A 16,108-nucleotide genomic window follows, 5' to 3' on the forward strand; every position below is an offset into this window, starting at 1 on the left:
GTTAGAACCCATGCTTGATACCTCCCTGGGGAGGTCCTCGGTCTCATATAAAAGCCTGGCGTTTATACGTAAACGCCTCTTTGACGCTCAGTTAATTGAGGTTTGGAGGACAATGCATCCGAGGGCGAGGGACTACTCATATTTCTCGAGTGTTCACCAATCTTACTCCAGGATTGACTATTTCTTCCTTGACCATCACCATCTTTCTCTCTTGGCAAATTCCAGTATCGCATCTTCGCCCCTGTCTGACCATGCCCCTATTTTACTTACCCTTAATATTTCTTCACTGCCCCATAAAGCTACCAACTGGAAGTTGAATGAGAGCCTGATTAGTGAGGAGGCAGACATCATATCTATGCGGGATGAACTCACCCAATATTTTCTCGATAACGCCCAACCGGACATTTCCCCGGGAACACTTTGGGAAGCCCATAAGGCCCACATACGGGGTAAGTTTATGGAGTTAGGGGCTAGGAGGAAAAGGGAAGCGGTATTGCGACAGACTAAGCTATTGTCGGACATTGCTTCTCTTGAATCCCAACATAAGGCCAGCCTGGCGCAAGCTACCCTTCACTTACTAACGGAGAAAAGGGAGGAATTGAAGGTTTTATTCCATGAGCAATGGAAGCGAGAAGCCCGTAGAGTGTCCCAAACTTATCATGAGTGGGGTAACAAGCCGGGGAGGCTACTGGCGCGCTCCCTACGTCTGACTAAGACTAGGACGTATATTGAAAAAATTAAAACACCTTCTGATACACTTACGTATGAGACCTCCGGAATTGCCAAAGAATTCCAGGCATTTTATCAAGATCTCTACCGAGTCCCCTCAGCGGTGCCGGATGTGGAGGCTAAAAAGTCTTTAATCCGGGAGTATTTACAACAGGCGGATTTGCCCAAGCTGGACCCGGCGGTACTTGACTCTTTGGATGGGGAACTCTCGGTCCAGGAGTTCAGTGTGGCACTGAGGGGTATGGCGAGTGGCAAGGCCCCTGGTCCAGATGGCTTTACGGCCTTGTATTATAAAACCTTTGCAGGGACCTTGCTGCCCCGCCTTGCCTCTTACGCGAACACGATATCGAGGGGGGGGTCTTTTCGCCCTGAAACTTTGCACGCACATATCTCTGTGCTTCCTAAGCCGGAGAAAGATCCTAGCCTATGCGGGAGCTATCGCCCAATATCCCTCCTGAACTTAGATGCTAAATTATACGCTAAAGTTCTCGCGAATCGGTTACTTCCTCTCCTCCCGCGCTGGGTTTCTAATGCGCAGACTGGGTTTATTCCGGGTAGGGAGGCACGTGACAATGCCCTTCGCACTTTCTTATTGATGGACTATGTGCGGAAGACCTCCCAGTCCACCCTGTTACTTTCAACGGATGCTGAAAAAGCGTTTGACAGGGTGGACTGGGAGTATCTGATGGCTACCCTATCTCATCTGGGAGTCGGGCGGACTCTCTTGTCCCATATCGCGGCTTTATATCAGTCCCCAACGGCTCAAATCCGGGTTAATGGCTCCTTAAGCGACTCGTTTACGCTATATAATGGTACGCGTCAGGGGTGCCCCCTCTCCCCGCTACTCTTCGCCATCTCTTTAGAACCCTTCCTCTCTACAATTAAAAATAACCCAAACATTCATGGGATCACTGTTGCAGCTACCGAACACAAATATGCGGCCTATGCCGATGACATCCTGTTTTATGTCCAACAACCCATGATTACCCTCCCCAATTTAATGTCTGCCTTCGCACAATTCGGCCTTATATCCAATTTTAAAATCAACATGTCCAAGTCGGAAATTCTAAATGTCACCGTCCCGGTGGAGGAGGTTCGTCGTCTCCAAGCTTCCTTCCCATTTACATGGCAAGCCCACAAAATGAAGTACTTAGGTATTTATCTTACCTCCATGCCCCAAGCCCTCTTTAGTGCTAATTACATTCCCCTCATTAACGCCATTAGATCTGATCTACGTCGATGGTCACAGGTTGCTCATTCATGGCTAGGTAAGATTGGAGTGATTAAAATGAATGTCCTGCCCAGGGTGTTGTTCCTCTTCCAGATGGTCCATGTGGGTATCCCGGCGAGTTTATTCGGGCTCTTGGAGTCTCTGATTGGTCAGTACGTGTGGAGCAGAAGGCGTCCGAGGTTGTCCAGAGCCCTTTTATATAGGCCCAAGCGGCTGGGGGGTTTGGCTCTGCCGAATGTTAAATTGTATTATATGGCTACTGTCTTATGCAGGATTTCAGATTGGAAATTTCATAAAAACTCAAAACTGTGGGTTGCTCTCGACCATGCACTCAGCGGCACTGACTTATACACTCTAGTTTGGATTCCCCAGAAATATAGGTCGGTGGCTCCCAATACCTCCACTCTGACCCACTCTACTCTCCGGAATTGGGACTTGCTCTGTAGAAAACACGGGTGGCTCTTTAACTCCCCCATCATGCCTTTGACCGGACATAATTACTTCCCTCCGGGAAATATTGACCCCAGAATCTATTCCTGGCAGCTGGCGGATTCACCCCTTTTGCACCATGTTGCCAACCATGCGGGTATTTTACCCTTGCCGCAACTGATACCCTCTGCGAGGGCGACTCTTATGGATCAATGGACTTACAGACAACTAGTGGATTTTGTTCATTCCCTCCCGAAACCTCTTCGCTCTCTTTCGGATTTAACCCCCATTGAATCTGCTTTTCTAGAAGACCAACCGGTGGAGCGACCCTTGTCCTTTTTTTACCACACCCTACAGCTTCTGTCGACTACTGGTATCCCCACCTTTTTGGCCAAATGGGAGCACGATTTGCACAGCACGATCTCGGAGGCACAAAAATTCACTATCTTGTCTATGGCCCACTTGTCTTCTACGGCTTCAAGGGCTGCAGAAGTGAACTATAAGTTGTTAACGAGATGGCATTATACCCCGGTTGTCCTGCATAAACTCTTCCCGCAAACGTCACCTCTCTGTTGGAGAGGTTGTGGGGAATGTGCCTCTCACGCCCATATCTGGTGGTTTTGTCCCCTCATCAGACCGTATTGGGTAACAGTTTTACACTGGCTGAAGGTTATTTTAGGGTATGAGGTTCCGAATGATCCCTGGGTAATACTATTTCACTGCACAGGCTCCCCAGCAGGGTCCTATAAGAAGTCTGTGACCCCTCACTTGCTTAACGCTGCAAAAGCGCTTATTCCACGTCAGTGGAAGCAATCCACGATCCCATCCCTACGCCAATGGCTGCTGGAGGTGGATCGTACGTATCATCTGGAAGATCTTACCTACTCCCTCCGAGGAAAAGCAGACTTGGGGAAACGGATTTGGGCCTGCTGGGTAGCCTTTAAGTACACATCAGATTATGTGCAAATAATGGCGCAACCTGGGTGAACCCTTAGGTTTGGATGTAATTCTTTCTTATTTTTTATTTTCTTGTGTGTGTTATTTATTTTCTGGTTCGAGACAGGACCGGGCAGCTCCCCTCTTCTTCTCTTCCCCCCCTCTGTCACCCCTCCTTTTTCTCCCTTTTTTTTTTCCTCCTCTTTTTTCTTTCTTCATCCCCCCTCTCTTTACTCTCTCTGACTATACTCTCTCTTTGTCTTCTGTTCTTTCTTTCGTCTTTTTCTTTTTCTTCAGTGACTTGGTTCAAAACACGTTGGTTGGTCCATCAAGGGTTGCAGGATTGTAAAACTACTACCCAAATACTTGGGTCGGAGAGCACTTCTGTTATGCATTTTGGGTGTGCTTCGCTGGTACTCAGAAGCTCCCTAGTTGAAGTGTGTGGTTAGCGAGTTATAGTTACATGTTCCGTCATATGTATCTTTTGTAACCCTGATGTTACTCACTATGTATGGTATATTGCTGACATTACACTGTATGTCACTGTTTTCTTATGCTTTATTCTCTAATAAACACAAATTATACAAAAAAAGGCAACATCTTATAGTGTGGAATACAGAGAAAGAAGGTAAAAAACAACAGTAGGAAGGGTGAGAGAGAGGCAAGAAGGGGTAGAGAGGGGATTGGGGGATAGGGTAAGGGAGGAGGGTGGAGCCTACTTGACATCCCTGCGAAGTGCAGCGGTCCAGCACCAGGCGAGTCTCAGCAGCAAAGTCGTCTCTCCGTCCATGGGGCAAGAAGGTGAAAAACAGCCACTAGGTGGGAACATCATTGTGTGTGCGGGATCTCAAAGAGGGTTCCGCTAGCTCCAGTAGAGCCAAGTCCAGACTGGAGGTAGCGTATATAGTTTCGGACATGTAGACTGTCCATGATTGCCATATGCTGTCACACTTAGCCCGTGTACCCCTACAGGTTGCCACCCAATATTCCGCTTCTCTGATGTGATTCACTTTTTTGACCCAGTCCTCCACTGTGGGAGTCCTAGTTTGTTTCCAGTAAATCGGTATAAGACGTCTGGCCGCGTTCAACAGATGCGGCAGAGGGCTTTTTTTGTATCTACCAATCGGGATCGGAGGAATGTGCAAAAGATAGTTGGCCGGAGACAGTGGCACATCAAGATGCAAAACTGCCTCTATGCGGGATCGGATGTCCTCCCAGAATGGCTTGATTCGTGGGCAATCCCACCAAATATGAAGGAGGGTGCCCAATTGGCCACATTCCCTCCAGCACCGGTCCGATACCGAAGGGTAGATACGTGCTAAGTCTGCCGGCACTCTGTACCAGCGAGACAGTACTTTAAAATTAGTTTCTTGGGTTTTGGACTCCATGGAGCTAGCGTACGTGAGTTTGTAGAGGTGGGACAGTTGGGCCACGGAAAAGTCAAGTTGTAGCTCCCTCTCCCAGACCCGTATGTATGTCGGTCTAGCGACCTCGGTAACACAGCCCAGCAAGTGATATAATTCGGAGATCAGGTGGGGAGTGGGTTCATCTGCTACAAAAAAACGCTCAAATGGTGTAAGGTGCGCTTCGTCCCTGATTAAGTGGCCATGGGCTTCAAAAAAGTGGTGCAATTGCCTGTATCGCCAAAAATTCATAGCTGTCTGCGCATGCCCGGTCTGCAGGGATTCATAGCTGACCGTTTAGCCACCGCTGAGAAACTGTCCACAACTGGCATTCCCGTCAGCTGCCCAGGGGACAAAAAAGGCCCTCCGCTCCCCTGGCGGGAACCATAAGAACCCTCCCAGCAGGGCAAGCGGAGAAACAGGGGGGGATAGGCCCAGCGTCTTGTTCAGTTTGTCCCAAATCAAAAGAGACTGTACAGTGAGCGGGGAGACATCCACCGATAACCCCCTATATTCTGGGGACAACCAGGGCGCATAAGCCAAATCTCTCCCAGCTAGCCATTTTTACAGAGAGACCCACACTTTTGACTTAGTATGAAATTTCCAATTAAGTATCCTCTGTAGAACAATAGCCCTGTGGTACCTCTGGATATCCGGAACCCCCAGACCCCCCGTCAGCTTCGAGCGTTTCAGCAAGGCCATGGCTATTCTAGGTTTCTTTGTGTTCCACACAAATGTCGACAGAATGCTATTCAATTGGGTAAAAAACAGTTTAGGGAGGGAGATGGGTATCATTTGTAAAAAGAATAATACTCGGGGCAGGATATTCATTTTAATAATATTAATGCGGCCGAACCACGTAAAAGCGGTTTTGGTCCACTGCAACAAATCCGCCTTGATCGCATGTAATAAGGGGGGGAAATTAGCGGCATATAAGGCATCAAAGCAGTTGGTCAACTGGATGCCCAGGTATTTAATAGAAGACGTGGCCCAGGTAAAGGGGAATGCTAATTGCAGGTGGTCCGCTTGAGGCGGGGCGAGGTGAATAGGCAAAATCTCCAATTTGGAAAGGTTTATCTTGAAATTGGATAACTCACCAAAAGTCCTCAGCTCCTTCAACAGAACCGGCAACGAGATCAGGGGTTCAGAGAGATAAAGGAGCACATCGTCCGCATACGCCGACAGTTTGTGCTCCGTCATCCCAACCTTCAGGCCTCTAATGTCTGCGTTCGCCCTCACCCTGCAGAGCAGTGGTTCCAGTACCAAGGCAAAAAGGAGAGGAGACAGTGGACACCCCTGTCTCGTGCCGTTTCGAATCGGGAACCAGGAGGAAAGCACCCCATTCACCTTCACCTGTGCACACGGAGTGGAGTACAAGGCCATAATCGAGGACATCATATGCGTCCCCAACCCCTGAGCCTCCAGTACCGCCCATAAGTACCCCCAGTCGACGCAGTCAAACGCCTTTTCGGCGTCCATCGAAAGGACGATACAAGGTTTAGGATCAGGACTGTTACGTGCCCAATGAATGAGTTGGATTGCCCTGATGGAGTTATCTCTCGCCTCCCTGCCACGAATAAACCCTGCTTGGTCTGGGTGAATAATTTGGGGCATAAGACTCCAAAGTCTGTTTGCCAGGACTTTTGCTAGAATCTTAATATCGACGTTAAGAAGGGAAATCGGTCGATAGCTCTGGGGGACGGTAGGATCTTTGCCCTCTTTTGGCAGCACCGTAATGTGTGCCAACAGTGCTTCGGTTGGGATAGGCTTCCCCTCCGTGATGGAATTAAAGTAGGTGCACATATGTGGCGTTAAGAGGGGCAGGAAGATCTTATAGTAGGAACCTGAAAAACCATCCGATCCCGGGCTCTTGCCCTTGGGCAGGGATTTCACCGTTAGCGCAATTTCCTCCGGCGAAATCGGCCGCTCCAAGTCGACGCATTGTTCCGCCGTAAGTGTAGGGACTCTCGCCGACGCTAAAAATTCTTGAATGGCAGCAGACTTGGGAGGCTGAGCGTGTGCGGGCGAGGCCGGGGAAAGGTTATAAAGTTGGGCGTAAAATTCCTGGAACCCCGAGGCAATCTTGTTGGATTGGACCCAAACGGCACCCGAGGGGGAACGGAGCTTCTGTACATAAGCTTGAGCATGTTTCTTGCGAAGGGCCCTGGCCAGCATACGGCCGCATTTGTTTCCATGTTCATAGTACCTGTGTGAAAGATGCCTGGCCTGCCTACACGTGTGGCGATCTAATAAACGTAAAAACAGGTCACGCAATTCAAAAAGCTTCTGCTTAGCCTCTGGGCTCCCCCCCTGCTTATGGGAGAGTTCTGCCGCCTGTAAGGCGGCCAGAACCCTGTTGAAATCCTCTTGACGTGCTTTCTTGATTTGGGAACCCAATGATATCAGTTCCCCTCTAATCACGGCTTTGTGCCCCTCCCAAAGCACACCCGCACTTATCTCATCCGAGGCGTTTTCCCTAAAATAGTGGGAGATGGTCTCCGACACCTTGGCAACCGCAGCAGAGTCATCCAAGAGATTTTCGTTCAGTCTCCACGTCCAGGCCCTGTGGGGACCAGATGGTAATTGAATGGTCACGCCAACCGGTGCATGGTCCGAAAGGGTGATGCTGCCAATGGATGCCGTCTACAGAAGCTCAAGCGTGGGACGGTCAACATAGACATGGTCTATGCACGTGTATACGTCATGGACGGACGAGTAATAGCTAAAGTCTCGTCCCGAGGGATGCAAAATCCTCCAGATATCAAGTAAAAGGTGTGCCTGCAGTGATTTGCGAAAGTGTTTGAAAAAGGCATGGGAGTGTGAGGGTCGGGTGCTCGAAGTGTCGAGCAGATGGTCCGGGCAGACATTAAAGTCCCCGCCTAAAATTAAATACCCGGCTTTAAAGTCTGTCAATAGGTCAAGGGTAGCGTCCAGGAAGGTGCCCTTTAGGAAAACAAATCGGCCCTGAGGGTCAATTTTGCTATCCACTGGCTGAAAAGGGCACGTCTTATGGAACGCTATGGCAGTCCCTCTGGACTTGGCCTTAGGAGATGTACTGTGAAACCACTGATTAAACATATGGGTGGGCAACCTGGGTAGGGAATGGCTGGTGAAATGTGTTTCCTGCAGGAAGACCACTTGGGCCTTCAACTTTTTAAGTTCCCACCACAATTTGTTCCTCTTCCCCGGAGAGCAGAGACCCCGTAAATTGTAGGAAATTACCTGGAGTGTAGACATGGAAGAGTTGGAGGGTGGAGGACTGGGCAAGCGTCCCAACCCGCCTGGTGTAAGGACCGCAGCAACAGCAGGCTCCTAGGAAAAGGGGGGAGTGAAAAAAGAGGGAGAAGAAAAGGGGAGAGATAGGGAGATAAAAAACACAAAAAAATAGTACAAAAATACCAACAACATAAAAACAAAACAGCTACATCAAAATTAGACAATGCAGCAGTTTGGGGGGAGATGGGACCCACCCCACTATCCGGGGGGGCTCCTAGCCCCCTCCTAAAGTCCCAACAGGGAACTAAACCCATGGATGGATGGCCTATGTGGGGAACGTAAACCAAAACAAGGGGGAAAAGGAAGGTCCCCGCCCCGCCCACCACATCTGAGAGCAGAATAGCCTCAATTCGGGAGAAAAACCGATCCAAAAAAGCAACAAAAGTAAAAAATAAAAGAGGAGGAAAAAAGGGGTGAAGCCCAGTGTGGGCTGATTGCATTCGGGGACATGGAGTCTGGCCGATCCCTGGCAGAGGCTCCCCCGCCACGGTAGCCGCACAGCAAACTGCAGAGGGGGGGGGGTCACGGAGGTAGCTACGATGGCAAAAGAAAAGGGGGAAATAAAAACAGAAACCAAAACACATTAAAAAAAAACCCTCCCCCCACCCCTGGTGCCCCGCAAAGGGAAGAAAAAGGGGGCGCCGTGGCAGACCACCTTCCAACATTGGGAATGTAAACATTCTCCACCCTGTAGGCCTAATCTGATAGTCAAACAGTAACAAGGGCTGGAGAGAAGTCACCAAAAATTCTTGCGGCCACGGCAGCCACAGTCTTCGGCCGCATAGGGCACATCCAGGTCCCTGGAACACCCGGGGGGGGGGGGGTACAGGGTCAAAACATCCCATTTACAATTCCCATGGGGGGAGGCCCAGACACCAGCAATCATAGTAGAAAAAGTCCGCAATCAGCCGTCTATCACACAGCCCAGGCTCGGTATCAGTCTCGGGTGGTAGAAGGAACCACTGAAGAGTTGCGGGTTGAACTATGTCTGTCCCTCCGTCGATGCTTGCGTGTGACTGTAGACCATCTGTGAGGAAGGGGGGGGACAAGCAAGTCGCTCGGGGGTCCTCTACAATCCAGAAAGTCCACGGGATTCAGCCCCAGAGAGGATAGAAAATGTGGAAGATCGTCTTTTGTGCGCAGGGTCACCTGCCTGCCATCCTTAAGCACATGCAGAGAGAAGGGGAAGCCCCAGCGGTAGGACAGTCCTGCAGCCTGGAGCACAGAAAGGAGCGGGCGAAGGGCTCTCCGCCGCATGAGGGTGCGCCGCGAGAGATCCTGATAGAAAGTCAGTCGAGCACCATCAAAATCATAAAAGGGCTTACCCCGCACTTTTTTCATAATCCGGTCCTTGATAGTATATTTGTGAAGTTTACAGATTATATCCCTGGGATTGTCAGCGTCTTGAGACGGGGGGCGCAGTGCTCTGTGGGCTCGGTCTATTTCAATAGGAGCAGTGGCTGGGAGTCCCAATATGTCCCTAAAGATATCAGTCAGAGTGGGGACAATATCCCTGGGTCCAGTAGCCTCCGGGAGCCCCCTGATCCTGATATTGGCCCTCCTGCTGCGGTTTTCAACATCATCCAATTGCCCCAGCAGTACCTCAAGCTGATGGTCTTGTGTTTGGCACCTAGATTGCAGCAGAGCAATAGCGGGGAGAGTCTCCTCTAGTTTTTCCTCCAGGGCCTCCACTCTGTGACCCAGATGTGTAGTATCAGCTTTAAGCTGGGCAATATCAGCGGTGAAAGCCTTCTCCACTCTGCTAGTGAACTTTTCTAGGTCCTCTCTGGTGGGGAGAGACATAATATGGCGGCATATTGTGTCATCTCCCATGAGGTCTGAGACCTCTGAGCGGCCATCCAGGGACCCGGGGGATGCAGGGGGGGCCGAATCGCTTACCGATCCTGGGGAGGGCACCGGAGAAGCCAGGGGAGACGGTCCGGTTGACTGGGAAGGCGTCGCTGTAGCAGGCTGTGAGGATTTCCCAGCTTTCTGAAGTTTCCCGGTCAATATTGGGTCCATCGCGGCCCTGTCTGTGGGGGCCCGGGAAGAACTGATCCAGCTGTCCCTGCCGCTTCTTGTTACCCTGCGGCGGTCGGGAAGACTGCCGGGATCGTTGGGACATTGAGCCCGGTGATGTGGATCGGATTTCCCCGCTGAGGGCAGCTGATATGTGCGGCGATGGAGCGGAGCTGAGGTGAAGCACTTCCTCACTCCTCCATGGTCAGGACACGCCCCCCCAAAAGGAGGCTTTTAATAATGTTTCCAGCTTCTTATCAGTTGGATCTTTAAATACCTGAGCATTATCCAAAGGACAGGTCAGATTTCTATTCACGCAAGAAACAGCCGCATCGACAGATGGGACCCCCCATTTCTTGGTGAAACTTTCCTCCAGAGGATAAAGCATAGAAAACCTTTTAGGAGGAGCAAACAGTTTATCGGGATGTCCCCAATCCTCATACAACAATTTATCCATTAAGGGATTAATTGGAAAGGAAAAGGCAGGTTGTGGGATTTTCCTGACTCCCAGGGAAGAAACAGAGGACGTAGCGATCTCAGCAGCAGGCATTCTGAATGTGGTACGCACCAATTCAGTATAATACTGCACCTGTTTTCTGAGCGCCTGGGAGGAGGGGACTCTCTCCTCTTCCTCTGATTCATCCGACTGCTCAAGATACCTGTCCCAAGATAGGGATCTCTCCTCATTGTCAGAAGTGTCATCTGAAAGAGGAATCTCAGCAGAGGGAGGGGATCTACCCCTTTTCCTGCTTTCTTTCAGGGAAGCTGAAATAAAATTCATGATTCTCCCTTCAAAACCTTCCAATGTAGCCCTAAGGGAGTCCTCAGTGATGTATACCGGGGCTGAAATATCAGGAGAGGCTGCAAATCCTGACAGGGGCACTGACTCATCCTGTGAGGCTGACTCCAGTCTTGCAGGGGGGGATGGTAACCTACAGGCATTTTTAGAACCCCTAGACCTAGGCGGTGACTTACCAGTGTCCTTGTTATCTCCCCCTGAGACCCTCTTACAAGGAGACATAGTCCTAAGCTACAAAGCAGAGGTACTAGTACAAAGTGCAATCACTGTTGTGCTTAAAGTCTCACAATAAATATATATGCTTAAACTGCACAACCTGATGCTGAGTAGGTTTGTCTTAGGTTTGCCTGGATCCAATCCCTTGGGATGCTTACTGCCCACAGCTCCTGTGTCTCCACTTACAGCCCCCTGACGCTCTGGGCTGTAAAACTGCGCAGTACAGCGCCGTGCACACCGAACGACGCGGCTCGCAAACACACTCCCGCCTCCTCCATTAGCACGGAAGCGTGCTTGGTGTGCGTGCACGAGGACTGCCGGTATCCAGGGGGGAAGGGAATTGCCATCGGAGCTGTCTGGGACCCCCAGACTACGTATTACATTCATTGTGGCTGAGATTGCAGTGGAGACATGAGTCATCTGGGAGAACCAGGCTTCACTGAGCGTGTGTATCTGAAAGGCATGTAAGTATGCATCAGGCTGCTCTTACTCCCCCTAGTGGTGGAAACCAAGTAAGACATACAACTACTCAATGAAGAAATCCATAATATAATTTATACAGGATTAACTTCCCTTACCTGTCCTCGCCGCAGGAATTGCTGAAAACAGACAGATTCCAGCCTTCACCCATCACGGCGGGCAGAGTTGTGCCAACCTTCAGGTTTTTTTTGGGGTTCCTTCTCAGAAGAACCTCCTACCTGGACCTTGTAAAAGACTCTGCCAGAAACTTTTGTGCCACTATGTAAATAGTACAGTAAGTCTGGTTTTCCCAGAGCCCAGTCTTCCAATAGGAGAGGACTTACAGGCAAAACCTCGTTTCTTCAGATGACGAGGCCCGGGTACCATATCATCTTGGGAGTCAAAATATCGGCCCGAGATATGGATCCGGTTTGTTGTAGCCCTTAGGCCCCCGGAGGGACCTGCACAGAACTTTCTTCATAGCACATGTTTTACGTGACCAACCACCACTGGCAAAGGGAAAAATTAGGTGCCTCCCATATGGGAGGGGTTATATAGGGAAGGAATTCTCCTTAATTGGGGGTTAACCAGTGTCCCATCACCAGAGGTGCCTATATAACCCATTATGTAATGATCCTGTGTCCCGTGATGTATGATCAAGAAATAAGCATACGGCACCTGGTATTCCCAGTCGGTCTTCCATCCAGTTACTAATCAGGCCCGACAATGCTTAACCTCCGAGATCAGACAAGATCGGGCACTTTCAAGGGGATGGGGCCATAGGCGATCTCTTTGGGCACTCTCAACCATCTTGACAAACGCCAACATGGTGATCTTGGGAAACAAGCTAAAAAAACCAAGTCAATGCCAACATTGGAGGCTAAGCAGGGTTGGGCAATCAGTTTACTTGCCTGAAATAGGCATCTCAGAACTGCCATCTGGCTGCTTCCCGGGTTTCCAACTCCTTCAACTAATCCCAGGAGACAATACTTCGCCTCCATCCTGGTGGAGGTTCCAAACACCCGATCAATGGTTCCTGTCACCTCCGTCCAGTAGCAGATCAACTTCGGGCATCTCCAAAACATGTGCATCATGTCTCCCCCCATGTTCCCGCACCGGGGGCAACTTGCGTCCGGCCGTTCGGCCAAATTGAAAAAGTTTACGAGGAGCATAATAAGTTCTATATAATAAGAACAGATGTGACATCCTCTGAGAGGAGAGCCACAATTGACCACAGGCAGTATTCCTGTGGCCAATTATAGCTCAAGGGGGTTTAGTACACACCCCACACTATATAAGGCAGCCAGCGCGGCGGCCTTGTATAGTGTGTTGCGGCGGTCAGGGAAAGAGGACGATAGGCAGGGACAGTGTCTTTACTGCTTGGGAACCTAGCACTGTTACAGTGGGTGTTATGTGCCTCCTGCACAGTACACACCTGAAGCTACCCTTTATTACTGGTGTTCAATTTTTGCAATACAGGCATCGGCAGTGCAGAAGTTAGAGTGGGTGTTGTGTGCCTCCTGCACAGTATACACCTGAAGATACCCCTTATTGCTGGTGTTCTGTTTCTGTAATGCAGGAACCTAGCACTGTTACAGTGGGTGTTGTGTGCCTCCCACGCTTGTCCTTATTTTCGGCAGCTGGACGTGTTGAGCCACATCATGGCTTGGTCGGATGTGAAAGACCAAGCCCTCCTAATGCTCCTCATCCTCTCTCACCCAGGCTCAGGGTACTAGCCTGTGTTCTGTATACACTAGGCTTTCTTCTGTATACCCTATCCTCTCTTTATACTCTAGCCTGTCGTTTATGTACACTAGACTCTTTGTTTACCTCATAAATGGCAGTGTATATAGAAGGAAGGCTAGTTTATACAGAGAGGCTAAGGTATACAGAAGGTAGGCTAGAGAATAAAGAAGACAGGCTAGTGTATACAGGACACATGCTAATGTATAGAGAAAACAGGCTTGGTTATAGAGAGAGACTGAGACTATTATATTCAGAAGAAAGGCTAGTGTATAGAGAGAGGCAGGCTGGGGTATACAGAGAGGCTAGTGAATACAGATAGGGTGATGTGTACAGAAATGCTAGTGTATACTGAGAGGCTAGAGTATACAGTTATTCTGGGGTATACAGAGACTAGTTTAAAGAGAGGCTAGTGTATACAGAATACAGACTCGTGTATGCAGATAGGCTTGAGTATACAGAGATGCTAGAGTAAACAGTGAGGCTGGGGTACACAGAAAGGCTAGTTTAAAGAGAGGCTAGTATATACAAAGATGTTAGTGTATAGAGAGAGTCGAGTGTATACAGATAGGACAGTGCATATAGAGAGACTAGTGTATACAGAAGACAGGCTTGGGTATACATCCAAGCTGACAGTGTATACAGAAGCCTGGGTAGTGTATACAGAGAATCTAGTGGATACAGAAGACAGGCTGGTGTATTCTAGCTAGTTTTTAAAGTCTAGTGTATACAGAAGACAGGCTGTGGTATACAGAGGGTTTAGTGTATTCAGAGAGTCTGGTGTATAGAGATGCAAGGGTGTACAGAGAAGCTAGTATATATAGAAGACTACAGCATACAGTAGAAAGGCTAGTGAATACAGAATAAAGGCTGGCTTCTACGGAGAGGCTAGTGTATGCAGAACACTATCTAGGGTATAAAGAGAGGCTAGATTATACAGAGAGGCTAGTGCATACAGTGAAGCTATTTTATATAGAAGCCTGGTTAGTGTATACAGAGAAGCTAGTGTGTACAGAAGAAAGGCTAAACAGGCTATAAAGAGAGACAAGTGTTTACAGAGGACAGTTTGGGGTATAGAAAGATGCTAGTTTATACAGAGAGGGCATACAGAAGACAGAAGACGGGCTAGTGTATTCAGAACATAGGCTAGGTATTCAGAGAGTCTAGTGTATACAGTCGGCGAGTGTATAAATAAGACTGGCTAGTTTACACAGTGTTTACAGAGATGCAAGGGTGTACAGAGAAGCTGGTATATAAAGAAGACTACAGCATACAGAAGAAAGGCTAGTGAATACAGAATACAGACTCGTGTATGCAGATAGGCTTGAGTATACAGAGATGCTAGAGTAAACAGTGAGGCTGGGGTACACAGAAAGGCTAGTTTAAAGAGAGGCTAGTATATACAAAGATGTTAGTGTATAGAGAGAGTCGAGTGTATACAGATAGGACAGTGCATATAGAGAGACTAGTGTATACAGAAGACAGGCTTGGGTATACATCCAAGCTGACAGTGTATACAGAAGCCTGGGTAGTGTATACAGAGAATCTAGTGGATACAGAAGACAGGATGTGGTATACAGAGGGTTTAGTGTATTCAGAGAGTCTGGTGTATACAGTCGGCGAGTGTATACATAAGACTGGCTAGTTTACACAGTGTTTATAGAGATGCAAGGGTGTACAGAGAAGCTAGTATATATAGAAGACTACAGCATACAGAAGAAAGGCTAGTGAATACAGAATAAAGGCTAGATTATACAGAGAGGCTAGTGCATACAGTGAAGCTATTTTATATAGAAGCCTGTTTAGTGTATACAGAGAAGCTAGTGTGTACAGATGAAAGGCTAGACAGGCTATAAAGAGAGACAGGTGTTTACAGAGGACAGTTTGGGGTATAGAGAGATGCTAGTTTATACAGAGAGACTAATGTATACAGAAGACAGGCTAGGGCATACAGAAGACGGGCTAGTGTATTCAGAAAATAGGCTAGTGTATACCGAAGACAGGCTTTTGTATGCAGAAGACCGGCTAGTGTATACAGAGAAACTAGTGTATAACAGAGTGTATATAGAAGACAGGCCAGGGTTTAAAGAAGACAGAGTAATGTATACAGAAACAGAAAACATGCTCGTGTATATAGAGAGGCTAGTGAATTTAGAGGGTAGGCTAAGTGATAACAATAGACAATCTTGGATATACAGACACAAATTAATCATTTCATCTAGTTCGCATCTCTAATGGAGTTTGTCTCATTGCCATGTTATGCCTTTTCATTCTTATGCTAAATATAGACTACACGATTTTAATCACCCACATCAAAGCATGCAATAAAACTATCATACATCAAAATAAACCATGTACTGCCAAAACAATAACGGCCAATAACTTAAAAAATTACTTATCAGTCAATGACTTAACAAAATAAACTTTGCACTCTTTTGCTCTATTTTGCATATTTGTAATTCTCCACATCAACTGTCACTTTTGATATCACCACTGACGACACACCATCCTGACTTATTTTGCTTTATTTATTATTAGAAATAGAGAGTACTATCTCAAAACCAGTTAAATCTATTCACTTCGATGAGGTCTACCGCTAATTGTACGGTAATGCAAAATGTTCACAAAACCATCCATTTGCTACCAGACATGCTGCACATATTATGAGTAATGTAACTATCGCTCGCTAACGATGTAAAAAGTTTTATTGCTTTTCTGACATTAACCGAGTATCTCTGACATTAACTGAGTATCTCTCTGCACTAGGATCATTGCACAGTTAAAACACAGTGACAAAACATTTCTTTTTACCGCAGCAAAATGTGAGAAAAGCAGTGTAAGCCGTCTTTCTGCCATATGCTTCAGAAA

At 48.1% G+C, this 16,108-nt stretch overlaps 1 pseudogene; it reads right to left on the minus strand.

The window, feature by feature from the left end:
- Positions 1 to 12,163: 12,163 nt before the first annotated feature.
- On the minus strand, positions 12,164 to 12,282 carry LOC143999214 (5S ribosomal RNA; annotated as a pseudogene).
- Positions 12,283 to 16,108: the final 3,826 nt, after the last annotated feature.

The sequence above is a fragment of the Lithobates pipiens genome, unplaced genomic scaffold (assembly GCF_037356315.1).
Source record: "Lithobates pipiens isolate NorthernLeopardFrog02 unplaced genomic scaffold, aLitPip1_a1.2 Scaffold_19, whole genome shotgun sequence".
Taxonomy (NCBI): Eukaryota; Metazoa; Chordata; class Amphibia; order Anura; family Ranidae; genus Lithobates; species Lithobates pipiens.